Below are 17,652 nucleotides of genomic sequence, written 5' to 3'. Positions count from 1 at the left end.
TTGTTTGACCATCCTACAATATGGTGATTACATTTGAAGAAACTGTATCTTAATTAAAGTGTAATAAAGTATAATGTTATTTGTTTTTACGTCCCACTAACTACTTTTTTATGGTTTTTGGAGAGGATGAGGTGCCGGACTTTTGTCCTGCAGAAGCTCTTTTAGGTGCCAGTAAATCTACCAACACAAGGCTGATGTATTTGAGCACCTTCAAATGCTACCAGACTGAGCCAGGATCGAACCTGCCAAGTTGGGGTCAGAGGCCAGCACCTCGACTGTCTGAGCCACTCAGCCCGGCCAACATTAAAGTACTGCCATTCATAAATGTACTCTTATAATTGTAATTATAAATTTCAAGCTAACCATATCCCATGTCGATTAATATTGTAGGTGGAAATTTCTTCAAGTCTTGAAAGCAGCATTTGCAGGAATCCAAAATGGCAAGTATGAGTTTTGAAAGCAACACTAAGTTTCAACCACTAACACTGCCAGAAATAGCAGTAAAAGCATTGAATGTTACTGACAATATGGCTGCAGAAGTAAAGGAAGATGTATGAAAAATTCTATGCGCAGTTCATGAAAAAAAGTTTTTTTCCAGTGTTTCAGTATGTATTGCTTTGAGACTAATCTAGAAAGCCAAGAATAATGGCCGAGAGGATTCGTCATGCTGACCATACGCCACCTCGTAATCTGCAGGTTTTTGGGCTGAGCAACAGTCACTTGATAGGCCAAGGCCCTTCAAGGGCTGTAGTGCCATGGGGCTTGGTTTGGTTTGCTTTGAGACTAAAACCTCTAGGCTATAGCACTGCTCCATGTACACTATCTGTTGAACTAGTTGGGAACACACATAGTCAATATATATATATCACACCTGCCATATATCACAATGGTTCAAAACATTATCCTTTGAACTTCGAAGCTGAATTCTGAAGTGACCAGTGTAAATTTTTCGAAGTATATTCCACTCTGCTAGATCATTTAGTAACTAGCTGATGTACCCATGCTTCGCTATAGGATTCTCAGAAAGATTTTTGCAGTTTTCCTAACTGAAGTCAACATAGGCCATTACAAAAATGTCAGTAGGAATATAGCGATTAAAAGCAATGTTATCAAATAAAATACTCGATCAAATGAACAACCGCACATTTTCTCACTTTGAACAAACAGTACTACGCTGCCGATCTAACAGTCCAAAGTTCCAATGCTGGAATGACCAGGCCACAGACGGCCGTAAACACTCCTCTGCCATTATTCCATTAAATATGCACACTGCTCATTCCAATCAGTGCCTCAGAGTAGGGATTACATAGCTCGAATGCTATGATGAACCAGTTTGTTACGTAGCAGTAGTATCAGAAAATTTATGAACCAGAGGAATGGCATGCTAAAGAAGAAAGTTATCTAACTCCCCAGCTACTTTCTGCCAATATTCAAGCAGGCTGTTATACTCGGTACGACCAGGCGGGTTGGCCATGTGGTTAGAGGCCCGCAGCTGTGAGCTTGCATCAGGGAGGTAGTGGGTTCGAACCCCATTGTCGACAGCCCTCAAGGTGGTTTTGCATGGTTTCCCATTTTCACACCAGGCAAATGCTGGGGCTGTACCTTCATTAAGGACACAGCCGCTTCCTTCCTACTCCTAGCCCTTCCCTGTCCCATCGTCGCCATAAGACCTATCTGTGTCGGTGCGACGTAAAGCAACTAGCAAAAAATGTAATGAGTGCATCAGCTCATACATCGGACAAACACGTAGAAGTTTCATAACTAGGTACACCGAGTATTTCAATGCTCAGAAACACAATAAACACTCAGCAATGAGCAATCACATGAAAGAAACTGGGCACAAATTTACCACAATTGAACAGGACCTTCAAATTTTAAAAAGACTAAAAAAAGGTAGACTCATGACCGAATTCGAAAATTTATACATATTCTTGGATCAAAAATTCAATACTAATAAGAATTTAAATCACCCAATAGACAATAGAAGCCCTTTATATGATCAAATAGTAACATTATTCAGTAAAGTAAACTTTCAGGACAATAATTCTTTTTAATATTTTCAAAACGCTATCAATAAACGCTCCTTCCACGTCAACAAACACATCACACCCCCCTTCTCCTCCCAACTTACGTAATTCCCCTCCACTTACCAATCTTAAGCCATTAACTGCTCCATGCCCCCCCCCACTTCCCCTACTACACACAACTCCCTCCCATTCGCCAATCACAAGCCTACAACCCCGCCCCCTTTAACCCATCCCCCTCCGCCCAGACGACATACATACAACACAAGGAGTTAAAACGTTAGCAATCGCTAGTATCCTGATAACGCTTCACATAACATGTCAAACGGGCCAACAACGCCATAGGTAAGCACCAACATCTTCTCTCCAACAACACTTTGACAAAACATTCCCAAGTTTTTTCTTTTCATTCTCATCAAATTAACTACAGTTTTTTCTTTATTTCAGAACTAACCAATCACAATAATAATTCAACAGCCCCATCAAACTTCCACAATATCTTCAATAATATAAATTTCCACTATCAATGTTTTGAAAACATATATTGTCATCAGATGAAGAAAACAACAGCCATTCAACCATCGCGTCAAAATCATACCAACGTAAAGAATAACAGCTCATCATTATCTCTACAAACTTACTTTGATGTCTTAAAATAAATTTAAGACAACTGCAAACTTCGTGTCAACACAATCCCGCCGATCAAATCTATATACAACCTATGAACTGTTGACCATTAAACCTCATGGGCAAACATATGCTAACATTAAATAATGTTCACCCAGCAAAATTGGAATGATTTTCCTTTTCATTTTATAATCAACAATGTAATTTATTTCATATTTATTCATTATATATTAGCATGTTATTTTACTTATACTTCAAACATTGACTACGGCTTTAAGCCATCAACTGTCACTCATAATTTTATGACACCACCATCATTATGTGTACTACCTAAGTGTCTACTAGTTTTTTAAATATCATTTGAATGTATTGTATATCTTCACTGTAATGTTTTTATACGCTTTCCACTATGTTTTGGATATCTGGTATTGACTAAAGCTTCAAGCCATTTTGTTGCTACTGTACCATCAAATGACGTCCTATTCATCAAGTGAATTACACAGGATTTCATCATTATATTAGATTGTTAGTTATTCATGAACATTTTTACAATAACTGTAAATTTTTTTTTATCTCACCTACAATCATTATCAAACACATTTTATGATAATTTTAACCTGTTGTCTGACAAAAATAAAAGGTTTTGATAGTGACTGAAGATGCCTCACAGTAAGAGGCGAAACATGTCTCACATTTAAAAGAATGTTTTAACTTAAATGCCAACATCTTGTATTGAATAGGTGGAGATAAATATTAAATATTTTCCTATATACATTTTAGCACGCTGTGTGTCGTGATCGTGACCAATGTGGAGCAGGGTACAGTAACTGCTGACACATCCTATAGGAAGGTTGGTGTGGTATCCCGTCGTGTTGTGTGTGCAGAGTGGACTAGGCTTAATGGCGTGTCAACTGGATGTTCACTCCAAATTGGAGGTGCGTGCAACGATCAGATTTCTATGGGCTAAACGGCTCAATTGCACGGACATTCATCGTAGAATCACTGCTGTATATGGTGAGCCTGCAATTTCTTGCTGAGGTATTATAAAGTGGTGTGAGCAATTTGACACTGGAGCATGAATCTTACAAACGAATATCCCGAAGGCAGGCAAGAAATTGCCAGCATGCTGAACATTTCGTATGGCAGTGTGTTCTCCATTGTTCACCAACATCCTGGATTTCGTAAACTGTGTCAAAGATGGGTCCCACGTCTGCCCACCGATGTTCACAAGGGACAGACAACATTTCCAATCGTCACTGGCATTTTTGCATCGGTATTCTGAGGAGGGCAACGAGTTTCTGCAACAAATCAACACCCCCGAAACAAAGAGAACATCGATGGAATGGGTGCACACCACATCACCACCATGAAAGAAGGCTAAGGCCCAACCTTCAGCAGGAAAGGTAATGGCGACAGTGTTCTTTAACGTGGAGGGTGTGATGCACATGGAATTTATGCCGAAAGGCACGACAATCAACTCGGCTTCGTATTGTCAAACGTGAACCGGTTGCGTAAGGCAATTAAAGAGAAGTGGTAGGGAAAATTGAGCGCCGGTGTGATTTTGTTGCGCAATAACGCAACACCTCACATGGCCCGCCAAACTTCCGAACTGCTGCAGTGATTCAAGTGGTAGGTATGGCAACATCCTCAATACGGTCCAAACTTAGCGCCATGCAATTATCATGTGTTCGGTAAGCTGAAAAAGGATCTTGGTGGACGACGATTCCGAAATAATGAGGTGGTGAAAGTAGCTGTCTCCAGGTGGTTACATAGTGCTGGAGGCGATTTCTATGCATCTGGAATTGAAAAGTTGGTTGACCGTTCCGAGAAATATTTACAGTCTCTTGGGGGACTATGTGGAAAAGTGAACTTATATTGTATGTTGTCATAGCCGTGTCGCCTATGTGCAGGTGGTTTCATAAATGGCCATAACTTGGAAGTGTAACTTACTTTTTGATTCGCCCTCGTAAAACAGGGCCTTACCATTTGGTTGCTGTGGACTGCCATACGGGTTTGCGACATCATGCGAAATCGAGTGCTTGCATGCAATTCCATACTAATCCACGCAGTGCTAGCGGACACGATGTGACAGTCAAGCTAAACATTTAAACTCTGATGTAACTGATGCAATTATGCTAACAATAATGAAGATTATAGACACGACTTACGGTTTTTGGGCTTATGCCATGTCCAGAATTTTCTGACAGGCTGTGAAAGCATCAATTGTAACAATAATGAAGATTTATCATTTAAACAGTTTTACAGTGTTTATATTTTCATTTGAAAAAAAAAAAGACTCAAATACTGTATGAATTAATACTAGGTACAGTAACTTGCGCATATCTAGGTTATGTTCGCTGGGCGGTCTGTGAAAATAGCAGGGCGGTGCGCCCATTAAAAAGATCCTGGGGAGAATACTGAATATGTCGTGCCTAGTGACCGGGTGTAGCAAAGTGCAAAATTACTGCTTAAAAGAAGGTTACAGTGATGTGAAGAGTGTATAAAATAGTTAACTGACGGAGTAATGTACTCTATTCTTAATACAAGCACAAATTCACTGTTCCTCTGTAGCGCATGTGGTTAGATGCTAGCCTGGAATCAATGAACCATATCATTGATAGTTCAAATCCTACGTTATTCATTTTTTTGTATCGATATGATGTTTTAATAAGTAGGAACAGGCCAGTGTGTGCCACATGCAAACAGTAGAATGACGCTGTTATTGATAGTGTGTGCTGCACTGCTATACGGCTTGAATGAGACACTTTTGTTATTCGTTACGTTTTCCATGGATGAATACGTGGACATGCTCATTAGCTATGGGGAAGAAAGGAAAAATGCATGCCAGGCAGTATGTCTGTACCAGGAAAGGTATCCAGACAGACGATAACCAACTGCAAAGACTTTCAGCAGTGTTAAAAGATGTGTATGGGCAACAGGCATGATTCAAAGAATACCACCTGTCCGAGAGAAAACTGTAGCATCTCGTGAGGAGGAGGAGGCAGTCCTAGATACAGCTCGCAATAATCCACACACGAGTACACGAACAACTGCACTACAGTTGAACATCAGCCGGTTGTCCGTATGGCGAATACTGCATGCACACGAATATCACCCTTACTATCTACAGCTACACCAAGAGCTCCAAGGATGAGATCTCAAAGCTCGAATGAATTTCTGTCGGTGGTTATTAAGAAATGTGCAACTGACACGGCATTCCTGTCGAAAATCTTGTTCTCCGACGAATCACGATTCCACAATAATGAAATCCTCAACCTCCACAACATGCACTATTGGAGTGCTGACAATCCTTACTGGGTGCGGCAAGCAACCTATCAAGTACGATGGGGAATGAATATATGGTGTGGAATCTTGGGTGATCACTTTATCAGACCGTATTTCTTCAAGGCTCATTTAACAGGCACACGCTACATGCACTTCCTCTGCCATAAACTCTCACTTCTGCTGGAGGACATAAAACGTGGAGATCATTTAACAATGTGGTTTCAGCAGGATTGGAGCTCCACAATATTCGATGTTAGCTGTCCATCGCCATCTAAACGAGACATATCCATGAACATGTCCCGCCAGGTCACCGGATTTAATGCCATTTGACTTCTTCCTGTGGGGGAATTTGAAATAAACAGTTTACAATCAAGCGCCAGGAAATTCTGAGTACTTCCAGCAGCTCATCACCAAAACTTGCAGATCAATAACACCGGCCATGCTTTGGCAAGCTAGAAGATCTATTCAGCAGTGGGCCCAGATGTGCATAAACCAAGCAGGTCATCACTTCCCATTCCATAATCCGGCCCCGATGCCAAATTAGTCACTCATAGGGCCACATACACTGTCATTCAATGAAAATATGCATAAAAGAGGATATTTCACGTTGATTGAGGTAAAAATTACAAAAACAGAAATTCAAAAAACGGTATCCTTGGCCCGGATTCGAACCTCCCACCTCACGCACAAGACCTGTCTGCTCTCCTTGCCCTTAGCAATTATGCTACAGTTAGTGCGACACAATGTGTGCACATTATAGATCGTGTAATCACAATGCCCACTTCATGTTTAGCAGACGTTTCATATAATTTAGAGAGTGCACTTGTGATTGCTATTGTTTAATAATGTTACAGCATAACATCCTCCTTGTCTGGTTAGGTGGTAAATGCAAATATATATTTTTGTTTTTGCTGTGCATACCAGAAAGGCTGATGTTTTCAAGGCATATACAAAACTGCCAGTTAGTTGGTCTGCATAAAACAAAATTAATAATGTAAAACAAAAGCTAAAGGTTTCCACCTATTCAGTACTATTTGTTGTAACCTTAAAGAAGTTACAAATACTTGTTGAAACTAGTTTCGGTCTTAGAGACAATCATCAGTCAAAATCAATAAAAGTTAAGGCAAGACATAAATTATAGATAACATGTATGAAGCAAGCACGTGTTGCTGAAATTCAGAGCAAGACAACTAAAAATTTGAATGTCAAACACTCATCACAATCACATGTCCTGTGAAAGCTTCCAGCCTTCCTCCAATTTGAAGAATGCACCTCACAGAAGACCAGGAGAAACACTTAAACATACCAGCACTTGAGGAATCTTCTAGAACTCAGCTGAAAAAAGTGTGAACAGAATGATGTTGATGGGAAAGTGTTGAGATTTCATTTGTTCCCAATATGAAAAAAAAAAAAAAAAATGCCTAAGGTGGGGCTGAGGGATGTGGAATGGTGGGGGATTGCTAGAGGGAATTTGGAGAATAAAGAAGTGGGTTTAGAGTACTCAATTTCTTTTTATTGAAAATAGGAATTAATAGATAAAATAAAAGGTTTGTTTTTTCAGATATCTCATTAAGGTTGAAATTGGGATTAAAGAATTGATCCAGGTGGATGGAACAATTCTCAAAGATATTGAGCAGAGAGACCTTATTAACCATTTTTAGGATTTTTAGATCTTGATCAATATTCCTGTGCCTGGTCTAGTCACGGATGGGGACTGGTTCTGAACTGGGTAGGAGGGGGGGGGGGGGCCTCAACCCCAATATGGCACGTCCTAATGGCTGATAGGGGAAATTCCTGTAGATATGCACGGCAGGTGCAAATAAGGTTGTACCAAATAAGCAACCATGGATCAACTGAGGCAATCCACTGACTTGTGGATAGGGTTTTGACGCAGAGGCTATGGGAGTAAACCCAGAAATAAAATCAAGCAAGGACAGAGGCTTTAAGGGAGCAGCCCTCTCACTGTCCTAGCTCCATCACAGGGTTAATTTATCCGTATGGAGTGATTCTCAAAACAATTCAGAGGAAGCCAGATAGATCACAAGGTGACGAATTAGCGAGAAACCGAATATGAGAATTGGAACCTGGAATATTACCTCTCTGACAGGTAGAGGAGATGATGAAGTACAAACTCAAAATTCTCGGGATCAGTGAAGTGAAGAAAAAGGGAACAGGGGAGATGGAACTGGAAAACGGATATGTTCTGAGATATTCAGGAGTAGATAAGAGATGTAGAGCTAAAGAAGGAGTCAGAATTATCACAAGTGAACAATTAAATAACAAAGTGGTGATTGGAAGGCAGTAAGCCCAAGGATAATGAGATTAGATCTGGATCTGGAAAATAAACAAAAAGTTGCTATCATAAAAATATATGCTCCTACTGATGACAGTAATGAGATAGAAAAGGAGATATTTTACTCTGCCCTCCAGAGGACATTGGACAAATCTAGAGATACCATAGAATCGGTGATAATAATGGGGGACTGAAATGCTAGAGTTGGGAATAAGATGAGTTCTGGTGAACGAAGCTTGGGAAGGTATGGGGCAGAACAGGAATGGGAAGGAATGGTCAAGTTCTGCATAGATAATGAAATGCGTATAGGGAATTCTTTCTTCCCTCATAAACAGATCCACCGAATTACCTTCGAGGCAATAAACAGAAATGTACGAAGTACAATAGACTACTATATGTACACAAAGAATACCCACTTTGAAGTAATGGATGTGAGGGTATTCCCCAGTGCGGAACTCAACACTGAACATCGTTTATTGGTAATGGAAACCTGGTTCAGATACATACTAGAATCAACAGAAATGAATTATGTCAAAGTGAAAGTATCTGCCTTAGAGGATATCTCCAAGCGATGCGAGTATGAGAATAAGTTGAGCGAAAAACTCATACAGAAGGAGCAAAATCACTGAGGTATGTGGAACGTGGAAGACAAATGGAAGGTGATGTCAGAGACGATTAACCAGCTAGCTACAGAGGTGTGTGGGATTTGCAGAGTGAAAGGAAAGAGGAGACAGACCAGATGGTGGAGCGAAACAGTAAAGGAAGTGGGTGCAGCAAAGAAGAAAGCATGGAAAAGATAATGAAATCCAAAAGTGAGGAAGACAAAGGAACATATACAACTAAGAAATGCAGCAGAGAGAGCAGTCAAAGAAGCTAAAAAGGAATCCTGGGAACAGTTTGGAAGGGAAATAGAAGAAAGTTATAAGGAAAATCAAAGAAAGTTCTGGCATGTGGTGAAAAGCTTGAAGGTTAAAAGGGGAAAGAAAATTATAAACATTAAGGATAAAAATAACAGGCTGAAAATCAACATAAAGGACATCCTGGAAGTGTGGAGCGAATATTATTCAGAAACCTTCAAGGAAAGCAATAGAATGGTGGGGATGACACCAATGGAAGAGGATAACAGTGCAGAGAGCGAAAAGGAAGAAGGTATTAGATTGAAGGAAGTACACGAGGCAATTAAGGCAAACAAGACTGGTAAAGCAGTAGGCTGGAGTAATATTCACCCTGAGTTCATGAAATTCTGAGGAAGAGAACTAGAGAAATGGATCTGGGATCTCTTCAAGTTAGTTTGGGACTCTGAGAAAATACCAGAAGATTGGGAGCAAAACATCATAGTTCCCATTCACAAGAAGGGAAGCTCAACTGACTGTCATATTTACAGTGCGATATGCTTAGCATCAGTTCTCCAGAAATTATATTCAACTATAATAGAGAAGAGACTTAGAGAGCAAGTGGAGGAAGAACTGGAAAAAGAACAGGCTGGATTTAGACCCCATCGGCAAACACAAGATTGGATCTCCTGTTAGAGAAATGCAGTAGAAAAGATCCTAAATAGGGAAGGAGAACTATTTGCAGCATTTATCGATTTGAAGTTGGCATTTGACAGAGTGGCAGAATTCTAGAAATTCTAGAACAGGTTCAGCACTTGGTGAATACTTGTCATTTGACAGAGTACCGAGAGAAGAGCTATGGATGGCTTTATAGAAGGCACATATTACTCCCAAACTGACTAGGGTGATAAAGTATATACCGGAGGGTTATAGATATGGTGAGGATAAATGGTCAAACCTCAAAGGAATTTACAATGGACAGAGGTGTCAACCAAGTTGACGGGCTTAGTCCTCTACTCTTTATAATATTCATGGATCAAGTTATCAAACAATAAAAGAGGTGAACAAGTAAATGTAAAGTTGGAAATTTCAAGATGAGACCAGTGTGGATACAGGCACTAGTATACGCAGATGATGTCACACCTTTGACAATAGATAGAGATTAATTACAGAGGGCAGTGATGTAATGGGGGTGGGCACTCCAAGTCAGGCGGATGGAAGTTAATGTTAGTAAAAGTAAAGTTATGCACCTTACTAGGAGAGAACAAAAAGACCTTATCATCGAGTGGCAGAATGAAATTCTAGAACAGGTTCAGCACTTTGAATACATAGGCAGCATCCTAACAGCAGATGGAAAAGTAGATTCTGAAATAAATCACAGAATCCATAAAGCTAACAATCCATATTATAATATTAATAATACCATCATAGGAAAGGGAAAAGAAATGAGAATATAAAAATAAGTATATTTTCCAGTGCTGACATACAGATCTGAAAGCTGGACACTGTAGAGTAATTTAAAGAGCAGACTCACTGCTACAGAAATGAAATATTTGCATAAAACCAGTTGAAGGACAAGGAGGGATATGGTCAGAAATACTAGGATAAGGGAAGAGTGTCTTAACCAAGAACCAATGATTAGTTTAATTTAAAAGAAGGAACTTGGATTGTTGGGGCACCTGGTGAGGATGGAAGAGGAAAGGAAGCCTAAACAAATATTCCAAGCAAGACCAGAGGGAAAAAAGAGGGAGAGGACAACTGAGACTGGAGTGGGACACCTACGTCTTCAACCTGGCACAAAAGAAAGGAAAGATTCCAGCAGATTGAGAAGATTGGCACTGGACCGGACTTCATATGGGAAGTGGCTGAAGGATCTGATGCCTGTGAGGCCATAAAGGCAAAAGAGAAAGAAGAAGAAGAAGAAGAAGATCAATATTCGTGAATTATTTTTTGAGTCCTTCATATGTTTTCCAATAGCTGAAATTCTAGTTATATGAATTTAAATGTTCTAAGTACCTCGTGTCAAAGTTTCTACTGGTTTGGCCGATATATCATCATCAAAAATCACTACTGATCATCTGCATTTAGGGCAATTGCCCAGGTGGCAGATTCCTTACCTGTTGTTTTCCTAGCCTTTTCTTAAATGATTGCAAAGAAATTGGAAATTTATTGAACATCTCCCTTGGTAAGTTATTCCAATCCCTGACTCCTCTTCCTATAAATGAATATTTGCACCAATTTGTCCTCTAGAATTCCAACTTTATCTTCATATTGTGATCTTTCCTACTTTCAAAGACACCACTCAAACTTATTCACTACTGATGTCATTCCACGCCATCTCTCCACTGACAGATCGGAACATACCACTTATTGCAAGTGACTAATCTCATGTTTTAATTCGTATTGAAATCTGTTATTCACAATAACAAAGTTTTATTACGATCCACCTATTCAATACGTTACAATGTTGTCACATTTAAATTATCTTCATTAATTAAAGTTATATGTGGGACATGTTTCGCTACCTTACAGAGCATCACCAGCCAAATCTGAATCTCGAAGAATGGTTATGTTTGTAAATAATGACTTAAGAAATATTAAACCATTTTTCACAAACTTAAACTTACTGTACTAGAATATCATAAAATACAGAATCTTTGGAGACATGGGCTTAAAGATACATTAAAATTGTGGAAGAATGAGTTGTTCTAAAATATTCAAAACAAGTAGCATGTCTAAAATCTTAGAAAGATGTTAAATTCAATCTTAAGAGCTAAATTTGAAGATCTTCTTTGCAATGAGATCTGGTAAAAAAAAAAAAAAAAAAAATTATCCCTTGAGGATAAGAGTCTATAAAGATTCAAAGATCTCGTCAATTTGGTAATTGAACTTGTGACAAGATGCATGTTGGTCTTCATGAAATTTAAATGCTTGTTGTAATTTTACCTCGGCGAATGCTGTTGAATAAATATGCTCTTGTTGACATCAGTGACTGTACGTTGAAATAATGGATTTAATAAGGCACGATTGAAAGGGACGTAAATCGACGATCGTAGTTAAAAGTTGTAAGTACTGTAGTTGATCTTGTTGTATGTCTGTAACAAGAGAAGGAATCTTGTAAGTAATAGGAAGTTGAGTTGCTAGTTAAGAGAAACTTCACTCACCCCTCCAATTGCTGTTTGTCTGTTTGGTGTTATCGGAGGTTATGTGGTGACTGCCTGTTGTTCCGTGTCTACTCCTTGTGTTGTAAGAATGTGTCGGTGGGAGTTGAGGGGAGGGAGTAGGGGTAGGAGGAGAAATGTTAGTAGGTGTGGTTTTGGAAGGGGAATGTCTAGTAGGGGTGCAGGGAGGGGTTATATTCTTTAATGTTCCATGATTATTAGTTGTTTAGGGAATGAAAACGTTGGCAAAGCTAACTTTTTCTAGATTAAGCGTTTTTTTAAAGTTTAGGTAATTGTTCATGTAAAGGAATTTTTTATTTCAATATCGTGATTTAAATTTTTTTCTTTATTAAAATGCTAGTCTAAATGTATATAGATATTTACTAATTCTGTCGTCAATTTTCGCTTTTCCATCTTCGTGATAATTTTTAGGTCGTTTTCTATAGTTGTAAAATTGTCACCAGACTCTCTCATGTGAACATTCATCACAAAATGTTTGTTGTGTTTTGTAGCATTAAGGTGTTCTAAGTATCTTGTGAGACAGCTGTGGCCAGTTTTGCCAACACATGAACATTTACACTCTACACATGTTAATCTATAGATGCCAGAACTTAGATAAGGGTTATTGTTAGAATTTATACTATCCTTACACACAGTAAATTAAGTAAATGCAAAATAGAAGAATTCGTTAACATATTGAAGTTTGTATTAAACAATAATTATTTCACAGTTAATAAAAAGCTTTACCATTAAACATGCTTGGCAATGGGAGACGCCATGTCGGGTATACTGGCAGACATATATATGGATAATTTGGAGCAAAACAAAATAAATACAAACATAAACGGACTTTGTCTTTGGATCAGGTATGTAGACGACACCTTTGTCATAACAGATAGCCAAAAAAAAAAAAGATAGTGAAAAAATCCTAAATTTCTTAAATAATATTGACCCAAATATAACATTCACGAAAGAAGACGAAACCAACAACTCAATAAACTTCCTGCATATTAATGTAACACAAATTGGAGATTGGTTCGAATTTCAAATATTTATAAAACCATCATACGCCCATCTAACGATACAAAATGATTCACTTCACCCAAAATCACATAAACAAGCTTTATAGATTTATAGAACTTTCAAAATCCCCCTTTCAGATTGTAACTTAAAAAAGGAGCTCAAATTTATAAAAGATCTGGCATCAATTAACGGATACAAAATATGATCAATCGGATCGCTAAGGGCTTTACGTCGCACCGACACAGATAGGTCTTATGCCGACGATGGGATAGGAAAGGCCTAGGAGTTGGAAGGAAGCGGCCGTGGCCTTAATTAAGGTACAGCCCCAGCATTTGCCTGGTGTGAAAATGGGAAACCACGGAAAACCATCTTCAGGGCTGCCGATAGTGGGATTCGAACCTACTATCTCCCGGATGCAAGCTCACAGCCGCGCGCCTCTACGCGCACGGCCAACTCGCCCGGTATCAATCGGATCATCAATAAAGTAATACAAAAGTTAGCAACTAATCTTACTCCTGAAAAAAACTAAGAAGTCCAAATTCGCAACATTTACATTCATTCACCAACCCAGCCAATTTTTCAAATAATTAATCCTATCAAAAAAAAACGAGATGTTAATATAGCATTCAAGACACAAAATACAAACAGAAACATTTTTCAACCACAATAGTATAAATTCTAACAATAACCCTTATCTAAGTTCTGGCATCTATAGATTACTATGTGTAGAGTGTAAATGTTCATATGTTGGCCAATCTGACCGTAGCCTTCTCACAAGATACTTAGAACATGTTAAGGCCACAAAACACAACAAACATTCTGCGATGAGTGTTCTATAAGAGAGTCTGGCCACCATTTTACAACTATAGAGAAAGACCTTAAAATGATCAAGAAAATAGAAAAGGGAAAATTAATGACAGAATTAGAAAATATCTATATCCATATAGACCAGCATTTTAGTAGAGAAAAAAATTTAAATGATGATATGGAAATAAGAAATCCTTTACACGAACAATTACCTAAACTTTTAAAAACACTTAATCTAGAAAAAAGTAGCTTTGCCACAGTTTTCATTCCCAAAACAACTAATAATCACAGAACATTAAAGAACACAACCCCTCCCTGCGCCCCTACTAGACATTCCCCTTCCAAATCCACACCTACTAATATTTCTCCTCCTACCCCTACTCCCTCCCCTCAACTCCCACACAAACACTCTTACAACACAAGGAGTAGACATTACAACAGGCAGTTACTACACAACCTTGGATAACACCAAACAGACAAACAGCAATTGGAGGGGTAAGTGAAGTTTCTAGAAGCACACTCTTAACTAACAACTCAACTTCCAATTACTTACAAGATTCCTTTTCTTGTTACAGACATACAACAAGATAAACTACCTAACAACTTTTAACTACGATCGTCGGTTTACGTCCCTTTCAATCATGCCTTATTAAATCCATTATTTCAACGTACGGTCACTGATGTCAACAAGACGTATTTATTCAACAGCATTCGCAGAGGTCAAATGACAAGCATTTAAATTTCATGAAGACCAACATTCATCCTGTCACAAGTTTAATTACCAAATTGATGAGATCTTCGAATCTTTATATGCCTTTGCTGGCAGGACCTAGTGTTTACAGTGCACTATGTCTTCTGGTATAGGCTAGAGCAATTTTGTTACTTTCATAGATCTGTCTCTGTCTTATCCTTGGCTTTGACAATATGAAAGTGACCGAAGTATGAGCGATGCTAGTAATGCCAATCCTTATGCAGCCAGTCCCTGCTACGAATGGTGTGGAAATGGTGCTCATAGGGTCGGTTGGTTTATGCATTCCAGTGGGCTTGGTAGACTGATGTGTAATAGCAACTCTGGCTCGGTGAGGAAAGCAACAGGAAATTACCTCACTCCTCATTTCCCTAGTACGCCTCTTCAGTGATGCCTAGGCGATCTATGACAGCTGATGGCAGAGCTGTTGAGGATCCCACCAGCGGTTTTGCTGCCGTACTGATCATACATACATACAATGAATCTTTATAGACTCTTATACTCAAGGGATAACATTTTTTTTTTTTTTTTTTACAAGATCTCATTGCAAAGATAATCTTCAAATTTAGCTCTTAAGATTGAATTTCACGTCTTTCTAAGATTTTAGACATACTACTCGTTTTAAATATTCTAGAACAACTCATTCTTCCACAGTTTTAATGTATCACTCCTATTAAGCCCATGTTATTAAGGCATGTCTCCAAAGATTCTGTATTTTATGATATTCTAGTACAGTAAGTTTAAGTTTGTGCAAAATGGTTCAATAGTTCTTAAGTCATTATTTACGAACATAACCAGTCTTTGAGATTCAGATTTGGCTGATGATGCTCTGTAAGGGAGCGAAACATGTCCCACATATAACTTTTCAATTAATGAAGATATTTTAAATGTGACAACATTGTAATGTATTGAATAGGTGGACCGTAATAAAACTTTGTTATTGTGAATAACAGATTTCAATACAGATTAAAAAATGAGATTAGTCACTTGCAATGAAATGGCCAACCAGGCTAATACAAACAAAAAGAATAGATAACTGAATCTCAAACTCAGAAAGATATCCAAAGATATTTGGTTCTTGAAAGAATGTTTAAAATTTAAGTTAGTACCTAGGTTTTTAAAATCTATACTAAGATGATTCAAAAGTAGCTGATATTCAAAACAAAACAAATGAGATCTGGCTGAAAAGTGAAATTAAATCACTCTATAGGAAGAAATCATTTTTGAACTTGCAATTGTACCGAACACACTTGGAAATTTCACAACAGTTATCTCCCTTAGAATGGAGATCTATCCAAATTTATATAACAGAGAAACTTGTTGATGTTTTAGACAAGAAACAAAAACCCTAGATAACAAACTTATACTCTTAAAAGAAAACAAACCAAATCCAAACAAATCTAACAATAGGGCAAATAATCGTCATTCTGACCTAAAAAACATTCCCACCACTATCAATCTATCAAACACAAAATTCACTAATAGCGAAATGAACCTATTTAATAAATGTTCAAAATTTAATTGGCCTAACTCACAAAAAGTAGAAGACGTAATCAATGTAGTAGCAGAAGTCGAATCTAACTTGAATAAATTAACACCAGATATACAAAATTACATCAGGTATGAAGTTAAATGAGGACCCCAACTTTCGTAGGGGAAATAAATGGAAGTTCCAATCCTACTCTCATAAAACAAATAATGACACTAAAAACAAAGTTATACAAAAATAATGTAGTTGTTACCAAAGCAGACGAAGGTGAAACCACAGTCCTTTTAAATAACAATGACTACATTGAAAAAAACAGAAGAATTCTTTTCAGGCAAAACCTACACTGTAGTAAACCAAGATCCCATAAATAAGATTCAACGGAATCTAACAATTATCCTTAAGTATTCTACTTTTTTATTTAATGAACAAGAACACCAAAAAATTCTAAGTATGAATCCAAAGTTACCAACGGCTAGGGCATTACCCAAATTACATAAACCCAATGTACCCATACGTAATACAATTAACAGTAGAAATAGTCCCATGTATAAAACATCCAAATTTATACACTATTTCCTTAAATGACATTACAAGTTTAATAACGAATCGACAATCAAAAATTCAAAAGAATTTTGTAATAAACTAAGTAAATTCAATTTACAACCAACACATAAAATAGTTTCATTCGACGTAACCAACATGTATCCAAATATACCAGTTAAAGAAAATATCAATATCATCAAACACAATCTCCTTACACACAGTAAATTAAGTAAATGCGAAATAGAATTCGTTAACATACTGAAATTTGTATTAAACAATAATTATTTCACAGTTAATAAAAAGATTTACCATCAAACATGCTTGGCAATGGGAGACCCCACGTCGAGCATATTGGCAGACATACATATGGATAATTTGGAGCAAAACAAAATAAATACAAACATAAAAGGACATTGCCTTTGGATCAGGTAAGTAGACGACATCTTCATAATAATAGATAGCCAAAAAAACGATAGTGAAAAAATCCTAAATTTCTTAAATAATATTGACCCAAATGTAACATTCACGAAAGAAGACGAAACCAACAACTCAATAAACTTCCTGGTTATTAATGTAACACGAATGGGAGATAGGTTTGAATTTCAAATATTTAGAAAACCATCATACCCCCCTCTAACCATAAATGATTCACTTCACCCATAATCAGTTTGATTTATACAGCTTTCAAAATCCCCCTTTCAGATAGTAACCTAAAAAAAGGAGCTCAAATTTATAAAAGATCTGGCCTCAATTAATGGATACAAAATAAATATGATCAATCGGATCATCAATAAAGTAAAACATAAGTTAGCAACTAAT

At 37.7% G+C, this 17,652-nt stretch overlaps 1 protein-coding gene across 4 annotated transcripts in view; it reads right to left on the bottom strand.

The window, feature by feature from the left end:
• The window catches only part of LOC136863292 (uncharacterized), a 731,410-nt gene that overhangs the window by 26,320 nt on the left and 687,438 nt on the right, over positions 1-17,652 (bottom strand). For 2 of the 4 annotated variants that reach the window (XR_011017857.1, XR_011017858.1), the window contains exon 19: positions 12,009-12,157. The exons of the other annotated variants lie outside the window; for them this stretch is intronic. The gene's annotated coding sequence lies outside the window, so the exon portion shown is untranslated. The remainder of the gene's footprint in view (positions 1-12,008; positions 12,158-17,652) is intronic. 4 annotated transcript variants of the gene reach the window in all.

This window comes from Anabrus simplex, chromosome 2 (genome assembly GCF_040414725.1).
Source record: "Anabrus simplex isolate iqAnaSimp1 chromosome 2, ASM4041472v1, whole genome shotgun sequence".
Taxonomy (NCBI): domain Eukaryota; kingdom Metazoa; phylum Arthropoda; class Insecta; order Orthoptera; family Tettigoniidae; genus Anabrus; species Anabrus simplex.
The sequence above is the reverse complement of the archived record's forward strand: the minus strand, read 5'-3'. Positions and strand labels throughout refer to the sequence as shown.